The sequence below is a fragment of the Palaemon carinicauda genome, chromosome 28 (genome assembly GCF_036898095.1).
Source record: "Palaemon carinicauda isolate YSFRI2023 chromosome 28, ASM3689809v2, whole genome shotgun sequence".
In the NCBI taxonomy this organism is placed as follows: Eukaryota; Metazoa; Arthropoda; class Malacostraca; order Decapoda; family Palaemonidae; genus Palaemon; species Palaemon carinicauda.
Window position 1 is genome coordinate 3,960,250 of NC_090752.1, and position 22,998 is coordinate 3,983,247.

The window sequence follows — 22,998 nt, forward strand, 5'->3', positions numbered from 1 at the left end:
TTATGGAAATGGGACTACCTGGTGGGAGAAGGTTAGGTAAACCAAAATTGCGATGGATTAGCTGTGTGAAGAGAGACATGAGGGAGTTGGAATTGAGCGAGGAAGATGCACAGGACCGGAGGAAATGGAAGAATGTGTTGAACCATTACAGCAACCTCAAATAGGGACAAGCTTGTAGTGAAAGAAGATCTCCATAAAAAAGGACTACAAAAAAAACTTTTCCACTGATGAGGATGATTTGTCAGTACATGGGGTAGTTCACACAATATAACTACTGCTGACCTTACTCAATTTTGTTATTTAATCACTGCAGGGCATTAATTCCCAAATGAAAATTTCTGGAAATATTCATTAAATTATGTAATCATTATAACATGTAATTAAGGAGTCTTGAGAGATAAAATTGTGTTAACCTTTCACCCAGTGACCACACCATTAGCGTTGGACCAGTAAAAATTCTTCATCTGTGTAAATCATTATCTCAGTTTTTTATTTTCTGAAAATGATGCTTAAATTATAGTTCGACTGCCCAGATTACAGGAACTTGGGAAAGGAATAATTTACATATTAAAATTACTTATTTCAGTACTTATTTTAGAAGACCTACCATTGAAAAAATAAAAAGCACATATTTCTCAAGGAAGATTTACTGAAATAATCCAACTTAGAATAACCTATCGAGTAGTAGTTGCAAACTTTCGTTTCGTGAAGAAAGTATTGATAAGAAAACAAAATTTTCATCATACAGTAAACCCTCATTCATCAGCTCTTCAAATACCCATACAATGCACAATGCAATTCATTTGTGGAAAGGAGGAAGTGCAATACTGTGTATGTTTCCGCCCTGAATGGTGAAGTACAAATAAGACTGCATTTTGTGCATATGAAACCAGAGCAGAAATTACTCCTTCAAGTATGATGGAAAAACAGGTATACTTAGCAAGCCAGAGTAACTGAGCAATATACATATCCTGATTGGTTCAGTGAGAATGTTAAGTGCGTACTGGCTTGTGGATGTGGAGAATGATAAGAGGAGGAGGAGTTATACTGTCCTGTAGTACGGTGCCAATTAGGGAGGGATACTAATCAGTCCCTAACTCTGGTCTAATTCTCAGTTCGGAACAAAGTTTCCAATGCAATGCATTGTCGTCTTCCAGATGTTAGAAGATAATACCCATAAAAACAAAACTGCAGACATTGAAATATTTTGATAGGGGCTGGCTTTGCTTAGTGTGCCAAATACAGCAGTGAGATGATGCAAGCAAAAATTAAGCTGTAGTCATATAAAACATGGAAAACTGCTAAGTTTTAATTTTATATTGTTAGCATTAACGTTACAAAGTTAAGGGAAAAGAAATGCAAGTCGGAGTAATAATGCTGTACAAAAGTCACCCAGCAAATATGCTTGTAACATGTCACTAAACCATTATCAGGGATATGCTTATCAATCTGGTGTATTAATCAACCAATTTCTACAAATTAGAAAACAGACAAATCAGTAAAAAAAAATTCTGATATAACAGGGGCATTGTCATTCACAACACCTCCTCTTATAGTTTGTACAGAAACATTTAGCAGCACACACTTCTGCACAGTGTTATTCATTAGTCGATTATTCTTTTACGCATAGTGATACTGCTGATTGATAGCTTTTGTGATACTGAAGCAACGTAAAATAATCCCCAATACAATGCCTAGATATGGTAGCTACCACATCCCCTAGGCAATGAGCAAACACCATTCTCATTGAAGCAATCATTGGTATTCCCCTCCTGTTTGGGAGTGTTCAATATTTGCATTTCTTATTTATACTTTTGCCATTTAAGGCATTTACATTTACATACCGGTAATGTGTAGCTCTAAAAATTTCGGTCGAGGTTACAATGGGTATTTGAAGTGCTGATGAATGAGTGATTACTGCATCATCCATCCATATACCAAGGCACTTCCCCCAATTTTGGGGGGTAGCCGACATCAACAAGAAACAAAACAAAAAAGGGGACCTCTACTCTCTAAATTCCTCCAGCCTAACCATATCAGAAATATCTATTTGTACTTAATAATCTCTTTTCTAAACAAAAGATAATCAACTACAGTACTTCATGTGTCCTATTTTTAGATCATTGTAGGCTACCTCGCTTCTCCTTTTTCCTGTAATCTGGAAAACAAAATCAAATTTCTCTTTCACAAAAATATAAAATAATACTTCTGCTTGTAATTTATTTTGTACAGGCGCTGTGCTTTTAGTAATCTAAATGCTAAAATAAGGGCATAAAACATATATAAATCTTTGCAGAGACAATACTGGTGAAAGTGGTCACATATGGACAAAAAATAGCATGCTAGATATCTAACTAGGTTAACATAAAAGGTTATTTCTTTACTCTTCACAATTGTTTGTACTTCCTCTTAGTCAAGTGCCATGATTGAAGTCTCATGTAAAATTTAGTTCATCAAATAATTATTGTATATTGTATTAGAATACTAAATGGTTTATTTTTCTACTCTATGGGCCTCAGTTAAGGACAGGCTTTGATTTCAAGACAAATTAGCATGGGATACAAAATTCATTCGGCCATTTGCCAAAATCATATTAAAAGAAATTTTTCCATTAAATTCTTTATACTTAATAATATAAACTTTAAGCTCTGGCGTATGAAACATTTTTATTAATTCTATCAATCACTTCTATCTCCTTTGATTAACTATGCTTAGCAGGTTTCCTATATATTTTTTCCAAAACTCAATTTTAACAACTCATTACTGAATTTTTCTTGAGCTTTTATTCCTAAGTTCTTGTATTCCTTGATGATTACAAGTTAACTGATCTTTCCTCTTATTCCTCTCTCAACAGTCCTAATAATCATTTTCTTATAGGACTGATTCCAAGACAAAGATTTATGATATTTTAGTGGTAGTATTTCATTCCAAGTAGAGAATTATGGTATAAGAATAGTAGCATTTTATTCCTTAATTCTAAGTAGAATATATAAAAAATGATTCTCCTTAAAACAAGTGTTGTCAATGACAGCAAATCTGTTTGACCTTTCTAGCAGCTGACCTGACCTTCAATCCTTAAACTTCAAGGCGATGGAAGATTATGAGAGAGAGCAGAAACATGAAAGGGAAATCACAAGTACACAGGAGAAATAGTAGGGGATTGGGACCCTTCAAAGGCATACTACTACCAGTTAAAATAATCAGACTTTTTTACATCTGGCCATCATTAGAAGGGAAAAGAATTATTCCAATAGACCACGAAATTGTGTAAAGTATTTGTCTGCAATCGGACCTTAACATTTAAAATCAAGGGTATTAGTCAGCAGATACCTTTGATTATAGAAAACATTGGGTATATCCTGCCACCCTAACGATACATTTAGATCTCCTATTTTCGCAAAACTGGGTAAACTCCATCCCAAGAACAATCCTATACAACAGTATAGACAAATATTAAACCTGATGACCTAATGGAATCCTCCCTCCCTGGCGATCTGCCACACTGGGGTTCGATTCCTGCTCGAGCTCGATAGTTTCTTGTAGTGTCTGCAACCTCATCATCCTTGTGAGCAGGTCTATCTGCCGAGTCATTAACAGCCATTGCCTGACCCTCCCTAGTCCTAGCTTGGGTGAAGAAGGGACTTGGGCACCTTTCATATGTATATAGGGACAGTCTCTTAGCTAGGGCATTGTTACTACCCTTTGCCTTTGCCATTCATGAGCAGCCTTTAAACCTTTAAAATATTAAGGGAAGACTGTATACAATTTGTCAAAGAATAAAACTTGGTTGTGGTTTTGCAATAAGTACAGTAATGCTATCCTAAGACCTTGTGAAAAAAGTACTCTGGTAATGTACTTGCATGAAATCATTTTGCAATCTAAATTCTACCTTCACAGTACACTTTACTTTACCTTATTTGGCTTCAAATGTTCAATATCATTCACACAAACATTTTGTGCTCATTAAATCTGATGAGAGCAGTAATAGTATTTTGATCTTCTTCTCTTACACCAATATTGACTTGACCTGCAAAAGTGTACAAAATCAAAAACCATAGCCTTCAATTTGGAAACACTCAAAATTATAAATGTTAATTTTTTTTTATTAACTATTATTTATATGTCAAGGTACATTTATGTCATGTAAAAATTTAAATAAATTTGATTGTTCCTCACAATAAGTAGATAAAATGCATGTCCACTTGTACTGACACTTTCCTATAATTCACTATGAAAAGATAAATAGATTAACTTCACAAACAATAATATTGACATAGAGGGAAGAAAAGACCTAAAGAGTTATTGGCAATGGGGAAGTTGAATTATTCCACCTATGAACAAACTGATATCAAGAAGGCAAAGATGATAAACTATACTGTAATAGTTGCAAAAAGTCCATTAACTTCTTAAAAGTTCTCATTACTGTACTTCAAAACATGAAATATATTCTATATATTCACTCAACCACAACGTTACTTTAGATTATATCCAAAACAGCTACAAAATTGGAGCTTTTCCCTCTTCTAGTACACTAGCTAATGCTGGATAGATACTTTCTGACTTATTAATCTTGTTAGGAATTTTTATTTCAAAGTCTAAAAGTACTCCTCTACATTACCTTGTTCGCACAACCTTAGAGAGTTCAATATGACAACAGCAGCCTTAGTAGTAGTAGTAGTAGTAGTAGTTGTTGTTGTTTACTACTGATCAATTATATTTCAAGCTCAACCTGCACCTGCAAAACAAAAATAAAATTTAAAAACAACCTTGAGACTGATTAAGTTAATTGTAAATTCTAACAATTGTTCATAATTTGAATCAAATACTATTCATAATGTACTCTAAAACTGACAAATTCGTAGATAATTTGTACTTTTCCTAACTATACAAATCTTAGCTATTTATTAGAGGTTATACTTTCGGTGGAGCTGAAATGACAAGCCATTAAAATTTAGCGAGGATTAACTACCCACACCGATAGTTAGCGGGGGTAGGGGGGTTAGCTTGCTACCACTCCCGTTTACACACCTGTGATTCAGTCACTTTGCTTGGAAGTAGGACTTCAAGGGGGATAGGGCTGGCAGGTAAGTTTGTATAAATAGCTAGGAAAACTACAAATTATCTACGAATTTCTCTTTTGTTCCGAAACTGGAATACAAACCACGCTATTTATTAGGGGTGACTCACCCATTAGGAAGGGTGGACGTCCCTGCCAATCTGGCTTTTGGCTTTGCCCGGGGGCACCTTATCTGAGTATGTTAGTACTCAAAAATAAGGAGTCCCTGCCCACGCTAAACCTTGTTACGCAAGGTCCGCGGCCTACGCAAGCTATGTGTTGAGACGTGCAGAAGTGTGACTGTCTAGGTAAAGTTATTCCGAGTCTATGTAGGACAACCTGATGTAACCAAGACTTCCCAATACCATCTCGCCAGAGGATGGGGACGCAACAGTATTAGCTTAATACTAGGTACACAAGGGAGCATGGTTTACCTGCAGTGGTTTGAGGTCAGCTTATGCAGAGAACCCAGGATGCTGCTTTTCCCACGAGAGGGTAGGATGAAGAAAAGAATAAGAGCCAGTCAAATCTTTTCATTCACGCAGACTAAAACTGGGTAACAGTGCCCTCAACCTTCTGCTACTTGTCCAATAAGAAGCTTGCGGTATACAACCAGCTGTTGTGCAGCCATCACCGGACCGATAGAGATCGTATCGAATTCCTGTGGGTCACGTCTTGCAAGAGAAAGGTTGTGAAAGTCACCAGGGGCATTCACATCCTTTCTTGTAAAACCTGCGTCAGAGTAATCTGCTAAGAAGGCCCAGGGGCATAGTTATGCCCCTGACACTGTGAGTCATCATGTAAAGATGATGAATTTTAGTCTATTAGTTTTATAATGAAGGCTTATTTACAGTTTTACTTCACATTGACATCAAACCCAAGTCTTTTCAAATTAAAAGGAAGGACTGTTAATCATGCCACCAGAGGCTCTTGTACAAAATGTTATAATGCAAAGGTAAATAATTAGCAACAAAATATTTTAGCCTAAACATTTCCGTAATATCACAAAAATGTCGGCAGTTCAGGTGTATTATCCAATAACTCCAAGACACCTTTAAAAAAAAACACCCATATATATGTAAGAAATGAAGAGGTGACACAAACCTTAAAAACTCAGTGTCTTGTCTGCTTAAAATTGTCAACAATACCATCTAATCTAATGTAAAATAATAACTACGACTTATTTTTGAAAAAAAATTATGTGAACAACAATGCTGTAATACTCAAAAGCTATACTGTTCCCATGTGGTCTTTGAAAACAAATACAAAACTAAATAAGTGTCACAAAGCGAGTTAAAGCAAGCAGCAAATCTCAAAGTAAATACTGTAGCACTTGGAGATTAATAATTCGGTATGTTTATGTTAACTATGTCGCTAAGAATAATGAATAACAAAATCATTACATAATCAATAGCACTTAACTTTATGGCTGAGGAAGATGCCTGAATCTTGGTACTATGAACGTACAGAAAGAACATCTGTTCAATTGATTGACAACAGATAAAAGATGCCACACAAGACCATACAAGAGACAAGGAGAGTTTGTCTCCAATACTAGTATTGGTTCTTGGTGATAACATGTCATTGGTTGTCAGACATTTCAGAATAAGAAATGATGGGATAGATTCAGTAGAGCCTGAATCTGTAGGTCTCCCTAATTATGTACTCGCAAAGTTTGTGCTACGCCCTGGGGTAGAGAAGGAAACATCTCTTAGGAGCAGAGAAGACACATTTCTTTGGCAACTTGTCATATTGGATTCCTTGTTTTAACCTTCGACAAGAAAGTTTCTGGAAACGATAGAACACATTGACCACAAAAATGATACGGAAACAAATCTTGGAAGTGAATCATCCGTAGGAAATGATCTACTAATGGTCACTAAGGAAAACATGAAATTGTCAATCTTCAATGTTCAATGATCAAGAAATACAGAACTATAATTATGATATTAATTCTTTTTCAATATCAATAACCTTCAATCCACCTTTCAGTACCTTCAATTAAATGAATTAATATTTTAGCTGAAAAAAAAGTACTGTACACTAAATTAAGTTTATGAAATCTAGGCTAAAAAAGTACCGAGGCACATTCAATGCTTTCATGTATGCAAGGATATTTACGTAAAATAAATTCAAACCAAATCAAATTCAATGACTGAAAATCATTTGTATGAAATTTCTTTTTAAACCTAAAATTATCCATCTTGCAATCATCGCCAAGTAATTGAATCATGCACCTGCCATACAGTGAGGTACAGTAGATCTATATTACCTACAAAATTGAGACTTGAAATATTCTAAAATAAGGCAATCCTTTTAAAATAGTCTGACAAATTTCCTGGCAATAATTAGCTATAAAACTTTATTTGTACTTCAAACTATTCAATCGCAAAAACTCAAATTGCATTTAATCTACAGAACCTGATGCAACTTGGAATTCTATAAATTTAATCGCATTTTGATCCAGCAAATATGGCTAATTTCAGTGGCTTCCAGAAAGGATTACAGTATGACCTCATAATAACAGTCCCATTCATCATGGATTCAGGATTAACTGATTAAATCCAGATAAACAGCCATGTCCAAGTGGGTGTTGTAACAGTCACCGTAAGAAGTACATTAATTACTTATATACAGTATGTTTATTTACACACTACATTTGAAATATTAATTGCTTAACCCTTTAACACCCAGGCTATTTGGAAATTTCCAACCCTTAACCCCCAGGGGGTTATTTTTTTCCCAGCACATTTTGCAGTGTATTTTTTTTTTAAATTGCTCTAACAGCCTTAATTTTTGTCATAGAGAGGTCAAGTTGGTCTCATTCTCTTGGAAAATGCCTGAATTTATTCAAAAAATTATCAAAAATATGAAAAAAAATTTTTTTATAGCATTTGTTTTGCAAGGACGTACCGGTACGTCCATGGGGGTAAAGGGATGGCTATTGTGAAACGTACCACTACGTCCTTTGGGGGTAAAAGGGTTAATTTTAAATGCTAAAAAGTTTATAACTAATCATTATAGAAGAAATTAGGTCAACTAAACAATGATCAATATTCTTATATACTCTAGAAAGACAATTAGTTTATCATTTCCTAAGGAAATTCACTTTTCAAGTTAATTTCCTTGTGTTAAGTTTCCTCTTATGGTATTGTCTCAGTAAATGAATCCTTTAAATTAACATTCCCATCATCCTCTGACTCCACTACTAGGTCATCCTGATCCATCTCCAATTGAAAGCATCAGAACTTTTATAAGTCACAAGGTATTTGGACAACACAGTGTGAAGAATATACAAGGAAACCTTAATCATTTAAATATTGAAATAGATAACTACACAGTAATCATTTAAAAAACATTGTGATTACCTTGAGAATATTCTTCTTCGTCTCTGTGCATATGTTTTCATTCAATATATAAGCTAAAATTCAAGAGAAAACCTATATAAAATTACATGAAACAAGCATATTACATAATACATTACTGTACTCATTTTTTACCCACTACAAATCACAATACAGCAATACAGTTTATTACCAAAGAAGCCTAACCAATAGTCATACTTTTTGACAGCTAATTTATTAATAAAATTAACAATAAAACATGTCCAAGATTGTAGTGTATACCTTGAAAGTAAATTTCAAACTGGTCAGATCTAAAATCACCTGGTTCTACTCACAAATAGGGAACTTCACTATACCCAAGTATGTTGTGCTTAAAACTAGTACTTCTAGGCACTGCAAAAAAGCACAAGAAATTTCTGGCAATAAAGTAGCTATTTATGACAAGAGGAGAATGTGCAACATTTTGAACAAATCAATCCTTCAGTTGAACTGACCTTGAAAGTGACCTCAGGAACTAATGGTAATGACTATGCAACACAGAGCACAGAGGTCTAGAGGAATTTTTAAGTATCAAGAAGTAATTTGCTACTAAAGCTGATGATCTAATTATTGTGAAATGAGTGACAAATTCTGATAAAACCACCAAGCTAAGACAACTTCTTGTAATATCTACCTAAGACCGAAGAGAGTATATGTGAACATAATAAAAGTGTTAAACTTTGGAGGACATTTCCAAAGCTTGTTATGATACATGGAATATTTGTGACTTCCAGCACTACAATATGGATTAAATATCTAGTTATGGTTATTTATGTACATAACATTGAGAAGTTTCAAGCAGTAACTTCTTCGGATGAAGTTCTTGTTGTAAAGGATAGCCAGACTTGGGGCTTCTTGCAATAGGATCATCCCAAGTACAATAATCCCTGCTTAGGACAAAGAAATGTATACAGGATATTCTAAGAAAGTTTCAGGAGGTTATTATCAGACCTTGTACATTGGTGTTCCATTTTAGGAAATTACAGGCAATAAATTTTGATAAGGTGTGACCTAGAATGTTTCACAATCATGGCTAAGATACGTTGGGAAGATCGTATTATACGCCAGGAATTTGAGATGGATTGGATTTATGCATCTACACAACCAGACACTGGGGCCTGTGTGGCCATTCAGTGACAAAGAGCATCTAAAGGACAAACCTCTAATAGCAAGATGGAGGAAAAGATACAAGAACAGGGGTATAACGGAAGGGTATGATGAAAGTGCATCTACAGGATGATGAAATGCTGCAGAGACTCTTATTTATTATTTACATTACACAAAATGAGTTGCACTGATGGCACTAATCCCTGTAAGGGGTGGATGAGAGGTGTCCTGATGCTGGAAAAATGACAGATCTCAAAAACAATGTACACATTTATGAATTTAGTCCTTGAGACCAGGCAGTGAGGCCAGGGAGCTTATTCGGTGTCAGAGCAACATGGGGAAAACGCCTCAAATACATTATGAAGTAAAGTTCAAAGATACTAGACAGCTGCTGAAGTTGGAAGAAGTGGGACAGGAGGTAAATAGAAGGCTAAATACTGGAGTGATGCAACTAGGGTCCTAAGGGATACTGCAAAAACAAAATGATTGAAGACCTAAATGAAGGCTCAGGCAATCGTGCAAAACTGAGACAGAAAGGCCTGAAGACAGAACAGGTTAGAGGTGAATAGATCAGATTTGTTTCATGTTATCCCTATATTTTATGACGGTTCAGCAACACAGAAACCGAATGTGGCTAGAGCGTACCTCAGAAGCAACTTGCAAGGCCCTCGCCCGAGTCTTGTGAAAAAATTGCAAAAGGCTACCTTCTAAAGGCAAAGGCGGCTAAAGAAGAAAGTAAGATATAGATTTGACAACAAAAGATATCATAGTGGCCTCACTTAACGCAAGGACGACGACAGAAAAAAGCTTTAAACAGTTAAAATGATGAAGGATAAGAAAATTGACATTCTGCTAGTATAGGAAATGAAGTGGAAGGGAAAACAAGCGGCAGAAAATGGCGTAGGATACAATATGTGTTATGTTGGAATAGATGGAAGGAGGGATGGAGTGGGAATAATTTTGTCCCCTTGACCTAAAGACAATGAGCTGGAAGTGGTTACAGTAAATGATCGTATTTTTAAAATGAAATTAGAATGGTTTGGAGAAAATTGGAGCATCCTAAGTGCTTCTGAACCACAAGTTGGGAAACCCCACGTTGAAACAGGAAACCTTCTAGATGGAAATAGATGAAGCCTTACAGAAGGTACCAGTTATCAAAAGATTATTGGTGGGCGGAGATTTTAATGACACAGTACTACTAATAAAGGATGGAGGAGGTTCATGGGGGGCACATGCTAGGAGTGCATAATGATGAGGGACTGAATATTCTTGACTTTGGCCTATCATATAGAATGAAAATCATTAACACAATGTTCATCAAACGAGAAAATCACCTGATAACATATAGAAGTGGCAATGCGTTCTCCCAAATCGATTATACATTAGTAGGAAAGGAGTTTGCGGCAGAAGTCAAGAACTGTAAAACCTTCCCTTACGAGCAAGTGACAATCCAACATAAAACATGACTGACAGATTTTACAGTTAAAGCAAAGAAGAAACGGAAAAGTAGAAAGGGTATCAGAAAGATCTGTTGGTAGAAATTGAGAGATTAAAAAAAACACAAAGCTTTTGTAGGCCGAGTTAGGTATAAGCTTGTCAAAGTCGAACTACATTACATACAGTACATAGACTACACCTGGTGTGTGATAGCAGGTATTATAAAGACAATAGGAATAGATATGTGGAAGATTATCTGGTAAAAGAAAGAATGGAAGAGATACCTGGTAGAGGAGCGAAGAAATAGGAAACATCCTTAAATCCAAGAGAGTAACTGAAGATCTGCTAAACATCAGGGGAGAATGAAGGTGAGAAGGAGTATAAGATTGCAAAGCATGAAGTGAGTGAAAGAAAGGGGAAACAGCACGATAGACTTTATGAAGAACTAGAAACAAGAGAAGGGAAGAAGAAAATACTTGAGAATCTCAGCAGAGCGAAATCAAAGAGGTAATGATGTAAAAGCAGTTAGAACAATTAAGGATGGAAATGGCAAGGATTTGAGGTGACGATAAAATAAAGGATAAATAGAGAAGCTATTTTGAAAGGTTAATGAATGAAAATGAAAGAATACCAACATAGGAAATGGAAAGCATTTCTGGTCCAATTCAAGAGATAACAAGAGTGGAAGTTGAGGGAGCCTTTAAAAGGATGAAGAACGGAAAAGCAACGGGATCAAACAAGTTACCAGTAGACATTCGAAAGTATTTGGGTCAAGACGGAGTAATGTGCTTTATAAGCTGCTAAATACTATTCTGAAAGGTGGAAGGATGCCAGCTGCCTGGAAGATGAGTATTCTGATCCCAATGTACAAAGGAAAAGGAGGTACAGTATACATAGGAAAGGGAAATGCAATGGAGTGTCCAAACTATACAGGGATACCTTCAAAATCTGGGAGAGAATCATAGAAGGAAGACTGAGAGGGTTTGTGCATATTTCGGACAACCAACAAGGTTTCATGCCATGCAAGAGCACAACAGATGCAATATATTCTGTACGACAACTAACAGAAATATAGAGAATGAAAAACGTACTACTACATGATATTTATTGATCTGGAAAAGACATATGACCGTGTACTACAAGAGATTTGAAGAAGTTTAAGGGCCCGAGAAATACCCAAGTAAAGCATATGTAAATCTGGTCAGGGATTTGTATGAAAATTGTTCAACAGTAATTCGATGTGAAGTGGGAGACTGTGTGGTATTCAATGTACAGGTAGGCCTTCATCAAGGGTCAGCCTTAATCCCATTTTTATTAACTGTTGCTAGATATACTCACAGAAGATGGGACTTGAAATCCCCTGGACAATAGTGTATGGAGATGATGGATTTTCATGTGCTACTGATGATGAAGAACTATATATTAAAGCAGAGGCATGGAGGAATAGTCTGGAAGAGAGGGGTCTGAGATTAAACAGAATCAAGATTGTAGGAATGCGCTGTGATTTCGAGGAGGCATAAAGGGAGAGAGGGTTAGATCTTGAGATCGATTTTCATAAGTTGGAAGATGTAGAAAGTTTTATATAAATTGGGTCTGTGATCCAAACTACAGGAGACCTAGATGAAGAGTTGACTTGAAGGATAGAATCTGGGTGGAATAGCTGGAGGAAATTTAGTGGGGTGCTGTGTGATAGTAGGATGCCAATTAAGCTAGAGTAGGATCCAGCACCAGATGGCGAGACCTGCTTTGTTGTACTCTTCTGAAACATGGACAGCTAAGAGAGATGAGAACAGAATTGATATAACTGAGATGAAGATGTTGAGATGACAATGTGGACTTAATACAAAGGATATAAAGTTAGGAACAAACATGTTAGAGGCACTCAAAATAGCACCAGCTTCAACCAAGTAGACTAAGATGGTATGAACATATAGACAGACGAGAGGAAGACCATGCGATAAGAATGATGATGGATATGGGACTACCTGGTGGGAGAAGGTTAAGTAAACCAGAATTTCGATGGATTAGCTGTGTGAAGAGAGATATGAGGGAGTTGGAATTGAGCGGGGAAGATGCACAGGACCGGAGGAAATGGAAGAATGCGGAAGAATGCATTGAAGAACCATTACAGCGACCCCAAACAGGGACAAGCTTGTAGAGAAACATCTCCATAAAAAAGGACTACAAAAAAAAAAAAAAAAAAAAAAAAAAAAAAAAAAAAAAAAAAAAAAAAAAAAAAAACCCTTTTTCACTGATGAGGATGCGTTGTCAGTACATAGGGTAGTTCACACAACTATCTGTTGCTGGCCTTGCTCAATTTTGTTATTTAATCACTGCTGGGCATTCATTCCCAAATGAAAATTTCTGGCAATATTCATTATAATATGTAAGCATTATAACATGAAATTGAGAGGAGTCTTGAGAGGTAAAATTAAGTTAACCTTTCACCCATAGTGACCCCACTATTAGTGTTGGACCAGTAAAAATGCTTCATCTGTGTAAACCATTATCTAGGTTTTATTTTATTTACTAAAAAAGATGCTTAAATTATAGTTTGATTGCCAAGATTACAGGTACTTGGGAGCACAAATAAGTTCCATACTCAAATTACTTATATCAGTACTTACTTTAGAAGAGCTACCATTATAAGAATAAATAGCACATGTTTCTCAAGGGAGATTTACTGACATAATCCAACTTGCAAAAACCTAATGAGTAGTAATTGACAAACTTTAGTTTCATAAAGAAAGTATTGACAATAAAATAAAAATTCATTATACAGTAAACACTTATTCATTAGCTCTTCAAATACACATACAATGCAATTCATTTGCGGAAAGGAGGATGTCAATACGTTTCTACTCTGTTTTGTGCAGGTGAACCCAGAGCAGAAATTACTCTCTGGAGTATGAGAGAAAAATTGGTATACTTAGCTAGCCAGAGTAACTAAGCAATGTAAAATATCTTGATTGCTTCAGTGAGAATGTTACATGCAGAATGACTTGTGGATGTGGAGAGTAATAAGGGGAGAATGGGTCATACTGTACTGTAGTATGGTGCCAATTAGTGAAGGTTACTAATCAGTCCCTAACTCTGGTCTAATTCTTACTTAAGAACAAGCTTTCCAATGCAATGTAAATGCTAATACTTGTACCCATGCTTATAACATTGCTGTCGTCCAGATGTTAGAAGATAATGCTCATAAAAACAAAACTGGAGATCTTGAAAAATTTTGATAGGGGCTGGTTTTGCTAAGTGTACCAAAGAGAGCAATGAGCCACTGCAAGCAAAAATTAAGCTGGAGTCATATAAAAGTTGAAAAACTACCAAGTAATTTTTAATTTGATATTTTCAGCATTAACGTTACAAAGTTAGGAAAGAAATGCAAGTCGGGGTAATGATGCTGTACGAAAGTCATTCAGCAAATAAGTTTACAAAATGTCCTTAAACCACAAACAGGGTAATGCTTACCAATCTGGTTTGTTAATCACCCGATTTTTACAATAAAATTAGAAACCAGCAACCCCCCCTCAAAAAAAAAAAAAAAAAAAGAGAGAGAGAGAGAGAGAGAGAGAGAGAGAGAGAGAGAGAGAGAGAGAGAGAGAGAGAGAGAGAGAGAGAGAGAGAGAGAGAGAGAGAGAGAGAGAGAGAGTGTGTGTGTGTGTGCATCATTCGCAACTGCTCTTTTTATGGTTTGTACACTGTTATTCATTGTTTGACTACTTTTCATGCACTGTTTAAATGCCTACTGATAGGTTTTGTGATAATGAAGCGACATGAAATAATCCCCAATACATTGCATGGATAGGGTAGCTTCCACATATCCTACACAGTTGGAAAAATGTTATTTTGATAATAAAATAAATTTTTGAATATACTTACCCGGTGATTATAATAGCTGCAACTCTGTTGCTCGACAGAAAACTCTAAGGTAAAATTCGCCAGCGATCGCTACACAGGTTGCGGGTGTGCCCAACAGCGCCATCTGTCGTCCAGATACCCAGTACTCAATGTAAACAAAGAACTCAATTTTCTCCTCGTTCCACGTCGTCAATATTGGGGAGGAAGGGAGGGTCCTTTAATTTATAATCACCGGGTAAGTATACTGTATTCAAAAATTTATTTTATTATCAAAATAACATTTTTCAATATTTAACTTAGCCGGTGATTATAATAGCTGATTCACACCCAGGGGGGTGGGTAGAGACCAGCAAAATATGTTTACATTATTATGAGCTAAGAATTTTTATTTCATTTTAGAAGTTATCAAAATAACAAAAACAAAATAAATAGGTACCTGGTAAGGAAGTCGACTTGAACAATTACTCTGCCTTTTTAAGTACGTCTTCCTTACGGAGCCTCGCGATCCTCTTAGGATGCTGATCGACCCCTAGGATCTGAAGTATCAAGGGTTGCAACCCATACAACAGGACCTCATCAAAACCCCTAATCTAGGCGCTTCTCAAGAAATGACTTTGACCACCCGCCAAATCAACCAGGATGCGAAAGGCTTCTTAGCCTTCCGGACAACCCAAAAACAACAATAAAAACATTTCAAGAGAAAGATTAAAAAGGTTATGGAATTAGGGAATTGTAGTGGTTGAGCCCTCACCCACTACTGCACTCGCTGCTACGAATGGTCCCAGAGTGTAGCAGTCCTCGTAAAGAGACTGGACATCCTTAAGATAAAAAGACGCGAACACTGACTTGCTTCTCCAATAGGTTGCGTCCATTATACTTCGCAGAGATCTATTTTGTTTAAAGGCCACGGAAGTTGCGACAGCTCTAACTTCGTGTGTCCTTACCTTCAGCAAAGCTTGGTCTTCCTCACTCAGATGGGAATGAGCTTTTCGTATTAACAGGATAAAGCATTCTTTGACATAGGCAAAGATGGTTTCTTAACTGAACACCATAAAGCTTCAGACAGGCCTCGTAAAGGTTTAGTTCGTTTTAAATAGAACTTGAGAGCTCTCACAGGGCATAAGACTCTTTCTAGTTCATTTCCAACCATATTCGATAAGCTTGGAATATCGAACGATTTCGGCCAAGGTCGAGAAGGCAGCTCGTTTTTGGCTAGAAAACCAAGTTGTAGAGAACATGTAGCCGTTTCAGATGAAAATCCGATGTTCTTGCTGAAGGCATGAATCTCACTGACTCTTTTAGCTGTGGCTAAGCATACCAGGAAAAGTCTTTAAGGTGAGATCTTTTAGGGAGGCTGATTGTAGCGGCTCGAACCTGTCTGACATGAGGAATCTTAGTACCACGTCTAAATTCCAACCAGGTGTAACCAAACGACGCTCCTTCGTGGTCTCAAAAGACTTAAGGAGGTCCTGTAGATCTTTATTGTTGGAAAGATCTAAGCCTCTGTGACGGAAGACTGATGCCAACATGCTTCTGTAACCCTTGATAGTGGGAGCTGAAAGAGATCGTTCTTTCCTCAGGTATAAAAGGAAGTCAGCTATTTGAGTTACAGAGGTACTGGTCGAGGATACAGATACTGACTTGCACCAGTTTCGGAAGACTTCCCACTTCGATTGGTAGACTCTAAGGGTGGATGTTCTCCTTGCTCTAGCAATCGCTCTGGCTGCCTCCTTCGAAAAGCCTCTAGCTCTCGAGAGTCTTTCGATAGTCTGAAGGCAGTCAGACGAAGAGCGTGGAGGCCTTGGTGTACCTTCTTTACGTGTGGCTGACGTAGAAGGTCCACCCTTAGAGGAAGAGTTCTGGGAACGTCTACTAGCCATTGAAGTACCTCGGTGAACCATTCTCTCGCGGGCCAGAGGGGAGCAACTAGCGTCAACCTTGTCCCTTCGTGAGAGGCGAACTTCTGCAGTACCTTGTTGACAATCTTGAACGGAGGGAATGCATATAGGTCTAGATGTGACCAATCTAGGAGAAAGGCATCTATATGAACTGCTGCTGGGTCCGGGATTGGTGAGCAATATATTGGGAGCCTCTTGGTCATCGAGGTTGCAAAGAGATCTATGGTTGGCTGGCCCCAAGTGGCCCAAAGTCTCTTGCATACATCCTTGTGGAGGGTCCATTCTGTTGGAATGATTTGTCCCTTCCGACTGAGACAATCTGCCATGACATTCAAGTTGCCTTGGATGAACCTCGTTACTAGCGAAATGTTTAGACCTTTTGACCAGGTGAGGTCCCTTGCGATCTCGTACAACGTCAGTGAGTGGGTCCCTCCTTGCTTGGAGGTGTACGCCAAAGCCGTGGTGTTGTCCGAGTTCACCTCCACCACTTTGCCTTGAAGGAGAGACTTGAAGCTTTTCAAGGCCAGATGTACTGCCAGTAGCTCCTTGCAGTTGATATGCATTGTCCTTTGACTCGAGTTCCATATTCCCGAGCATTCCCGACCGTCTAATGTCGCGCCCCAGCCTACGTCCGATGCGTCCGAGAAGAGAACGTGGTTGGGAGTCTGAACAGCCAGGGGCAGACCCTCTCTGAGGCTGATACTGTCCTTCCACCATGTCAGGCAAGACTTCATCTTCTCGGAAATGGGGATCGAGACCGCTTCTAGCGTCTTGTCCTTTTTCCAGTGAAATGCTAGGTGATATTGAAGAGGACGGAGGTGTAGTCTTCCTAATGACACAAACTGTTCCAGGGATGATAGCGTCCCTATCAGACTCATCCACTTCCTGACTGAACATCGTTCCTTCTTCAGCATGTTCTGGATGCATAACTGGGCTTGGCTTGTTCTGGGGGCCGACGGAAAAGCCCGAAAAGCTAGACTGTGAATCTCCATCCCTAAATATACAATAGTTTGGGATGGGACCACTTGTGACTTTTCCATATTGACAAGGAGACCCAATTCCTTGGTCAGATCTAGAGTCCACTTTAGATCCTTCAGACAGCGACGACTGGAAGAAGCTCTGAGAAGCCAGTCGTCCAAATAGAGGGAGGCTCGGATGTCCGCTAAATGAAGGAATTTGGCTACATTCCTCATCAGCCTCGTAAACACAAGAGGAGCTGTGCTTAGGCCAAAGCACAGGGCTTGAAATTGGTAGACAACCTTTTCGAAAACGAATCTCAGAAAAGGTTGGGAGTCCGGGTGGATGGGGACGTGGAAGTAGGCGTCCCTTAGGTCTAACGAGACCATCCAGTCTTCCCTTCTGACCGCTGCTAGAACCGACTTTGTGGTCTCCATGGAGAACGTCTGCTTTGTGACAAAGACATTCAGCGCACTGACGTCTAGCACCGGCCTCCACCCTCCTGTCTTCTTTGAAACCAAGAAGAGACGGTTGTAGAATCCCGGGGTTTGATGGTCCAGGACTTTGACTACCGCTCCCTTCTCTAGTAAGAGAGACACTTCCTGTTTCAATGCTCGTCTCTTGTCTTCCTCTCTTTTAGTAAAGGCAGGAGTGGTTGACGGCATGCCTAACACAAACTCTGACGGAGGAGAGCGCGGAGCCACAGACACAAACTGGTCCAGAAACATCTCTTTGAACCGGGCCAAAACTTTCCTAAAGTCCAAAGAGGGTTGCGTAGACTTAGGCTCGTCCAGTTCTGAATGCGGTTCATCTACGTGTGCAGCACCATCATCATCAGAAAGTCCCTCATCCGAGTATTGAGGAGGAAGCGGCAACGGAGTGGGTAACGGCTGGTTAGCTGAGTCCGGTCGCACGGGTGCATGCGTGACTGAGCCGGACGCAACGTCATGGAACTGTTGCCCAGTCTGTGAGCTGGCAACAACCATAGCAGCGCGGGAACGCACAGCGTCTACTCCAGACTGTCTAGACTGATGTGGGTGAGCAGTGGCAACCACACTGGGTTGCGGAGGTTGACGCACCGCGTCAAAACAAAACAACTCTGACGGTTGTTGAACCTCACGAACGTCAACGGATACCTCCGTGCGTCGCTGAACGTCAACATGCGGCTGGCAGATCACACTGGAACGCATGGGTGGCGGAACTCTCTCAACTGGAGTGCGTGAGAAGGTTACCTCAGCGTCCCCAGGACGCACAACCGAGCGTGTGGGTGGTTGTAGGCAAGGAGCTGCACTAGCTGGTGCGGCAGCAACCTTCTCCGCACGAAAGTCCTGCATAAGCGACGTTAGTTGAGACTGCATGTCTTGCAGTAAAGACCACTTAGGGTCTACAGGAGCAGGTGCGGTGACAGACGGTGTAACTGTCTGAAGCGGTACCGCTTTGCCTCTCTTAGGAGGTGAGCAGTCATCGGATGACTGCAGCGAGTCCGAACTGACCCAGTGGCTACAGCTGGGCCGTTGGACTTGCGCGGAAGGGACCGACTTGCGCTTTAACGGTCGTGAGACCTTGGTCCATGGTTTCTTGTGAGAAACACCTTCCGAAGACGAGGTATAAATGGGCTCTCTCGTCTTTGTTGGGCAGGGGCGATCTTGGGTAGATACGCCCGATACCACGGAGGGAACGTCTGTTCGCTGATTAAAGCCTCTCGAACCCATTTGTCGTACGACATTGCTTCTCCCCTGGACTTGGGAGCTTGCAAGAGGTCCCGGACTAGGAGGACGACAGGCACGAACAGACGAACCCTCAAGCGCAACACTATCCACAACACTATCACTCACTTTAACACTTCCCACTGCACTTTTACACTTCAGCTCCTTCACATCCACCATGAGCTGATTACGGTCACTTGCCAGGGACTCAACTCTCTCACCCAGAGCTTGGATGGCACGCATCATATCAGCCATCGAAGGTTCCTGAGTGCCAGAAGGGGGATTAGGAGCAACCACTACAGGGGAAGGAATAGGTTGTGGGGCATGAGGAGAGGAAATGTCAATAGAACGAGAGGAACTTCTCCTAACTCTATCTCTCTCTAGCCTACGTGTATACTTTTGGAATTCGATAAAATCGAATTCCGAAAGCCCAACGCACTCCTCACATCGATCTTCCAATTGACAGGTTTTATCCCGACAATTGGAACAAACAGTGTGAGGGTCGATAGAGGCCTTCGGAAGACGCCTTGAACAGTCCCTAGCATTGCACTTCCTAAATTTTGGGACTTGTGAAGGGTCAGCCATTTTGAATTGGTCAAAGGGGAATTCAAAAACTATCAAAAAGTCATCAACAAAGAATCCGTAATCAAAAAGAGTTCAAGGAATTGCGAAGAGAAAGCCTGCACAGCGAAAGCTCAAAACTAGAATAGTGTACTTTACCAATTAGTTGTGAAAACAAATCCAGTTTAGCAACAGCGAATAAGCACGTCTTGTCGGTAGCACGACAGAGAGAAAATTGAGTTCTTTGTTTACATTGAGTACTGGGTATCTGGACGACAGATGGCGCTGTTGGGCACACCCGCAACCTGTGTAGCGATCGCTGGCGAATTTTACCTTAGAGTTTTCTGTCGAGCAACAGAGTTGCAGCTATTATAATCACCGGCTAAGTTAAATATTGAAAACTACCTTCTCACTGAACCAATCATTGGCACAAGTACAGTGCAGTTAGATTGCATGGTCTAGGAGTGGTTTCCCCCTCCTATTTGGAAGTGTTCAATATTTGCATTGTTTCATTAATACTTTTCTCATTTAAGGCATTGACATTTACATACAGGTAATGTGTAGCTCTAAAAATTGCAGGCGAGGTGATTAAATGGGTATTTGAAGTGCTGATGAATGAGTGATTGCTGCATCATGTCAGAGGGATTTATTTGCATTTAATAATCTCTTCTCTAAACAAAAGTTCACCAACTACAGTACTTCATGTGTCCTATCTTTAAGATTATTGTAAGCTACCTCACTTCTTTTTCCTGTAATCTGAGAAACAAAATCAAATTGCTCTCACAAAAATATAAAATTGTACTTCAAGTAATGTATTACGCACAGGCGCTGTGCTTTTGGTAATCTAAATGCTAAAATGAGGGCATAATTTATATATACATCTTTGCCGGGCCAATACTGGTGAAAGTGGTCACAGATGGACAAAAAATAGCATGCTAGATATCTAGCTAGGTTAAAATTAAAAATTATTTCTGTACTCTTCTCATTTGTATGTGCTTCCTCTTAGTCAAGTGCCATGATTGAAGTCTCATGTAAAAATGAGTTCACCACATAATTACTGTATATTGTACTAGAATACTAATTGGTTTATTATTCTATTCTATGGGCCTAATCCAAGGAGAAACTGATTTCAGGACAAATTAGTTAAGGATAGAAAATTCACTCGGCCATTTGCCAAAGTCATATTAAAAGTAATTTTTCATTAAATCTTTTATACTTAATATAAACTTTAAGCTCTGGCATATAAAACCTTTTTATTAATTCTAGCAGTCACTTTTATCTCCATTGATTAACTATGCTTAGCAGGTTACCTATATATTTTTTCAAAAACTCAATTCTAATACATTACTAAATGTTTCTTGAGCTTTTATTCCCTAAGTTCTTGTATTCCTTGATGATTACAATTAACTAATCTTTCCTCTTATTTCTCTCTCAACATTCCAAATAATTATTTTCTTATGGGACTGATTCCAGGACAAAGATTTATGATATTTCATAGGTAGTATTTCATTCCAAGTAAAGAATTATGGTATTAGAATAGCAGCATTTCATTCCTTCATTCTAAGTAGAATATATAAATAACTATTCTCCTTAAAACGAGTGTTGTCAATTACAGCAAATCTGTTTGACCTTTCTAGCAGCTGACCTGACCTCCAAGCCTTAAACTTCAAGGTGATGGAAAATTATGAGAGAGAGCAAAAGTATGAAAGGGAAATCACAAGTACAAAGGAGAAATAGTAGGGGATTGGGACCCTTCAAAGGCAAACTACTACTATTTGTTAAAAAAATCAAACACTTGATATATGGCCATCATTAGAATGGAATAGAAATATTCCAATAGACCACAAACTTGTGTATAGTATTTGTCTGCAATCAGACCTTAACATTTTAAAATCAAGGGTATTAGTCAGGAGATACCTTTGATTATAGAAAACATTGGGTATGCGCTGCCCACCCTAACGATACCGTTAGATGCCCTATTTCCACATATAGTATAACTAGGTAAACTCCATCCCAAGAAAAATCATATACAACAGTATAGACAAATATTAAACCTGATAGCCTAATGGAATCGTCCCTCCCTGGCGATCTGCCACACTGGGGTTCGATTCCTGCTCAAGCTTGATAGTTTCTTGTAGTGTCTGCAACCTCATCATCCTTGTGAGCAGGTCTATCTGCTGAGTCATTAACAGCCATTGCCTGGCCCTCCTTAGTCCTAGCTTGGGTGAAGAAGGGACTTGGGCACCTTTCATATGTATACTGTATAGGGACAGTCTCTTAGCTAGAGTATTGTTACTACCCTTTGCCATTCATGAGCGGCCTTTAAACCTTTAAAATGGTAAGGGGAGACTGTGTGCAATTTGTCAAAGAATAAACCTTGGCTGTGGTTTGGAAATGAGTACAGTAATGCATATCCTAACACCTTGTGATAACAGAAGTACGCTGGTAATGTACTTACATTAAATCATTTTGCAATCTAAATTCTACCTTTACAGTACACTTTACTTTACCTTATTCGGCTTCAAATGTTCAACATCATTCACACAACCATTTTGTGCTCATTAAATCTGATGACAGCAGTAATAGTATTTTGATCTCCATCTCTTACACCAATATTGACTTGACCTGCAAAAGTGTACAAAGTCAAAAACCATAGCCTTCAATTTGACAACTTAAAATTATAATATTAATTCTTTTATTACCTATTATTTATATTATGTCAAGGTACATTTATGTCTTGTAAAAATGTAAATGAATTTAAATGTTCCTCACAATAAGTAGATAAAATGTATGTCCACTTGTACTGACACTTTCCTGTAATTCTCTGAGAAAAGATAAATAAATTAACTTCACAAACAAAAACATTGACACAGAGGAAAGAAAAGAGCTATTGAGTTATTAACAATGGGCAAGTCGAATTATTCCACCTTTGAACAAACTGATGTCAAGAAGGCAAAGATGATGATAAACTATCAATATTTGCAAAATGAGTCTATTAGCTTCTTGAAAGTTCTCATTACTGTACTTCAAAA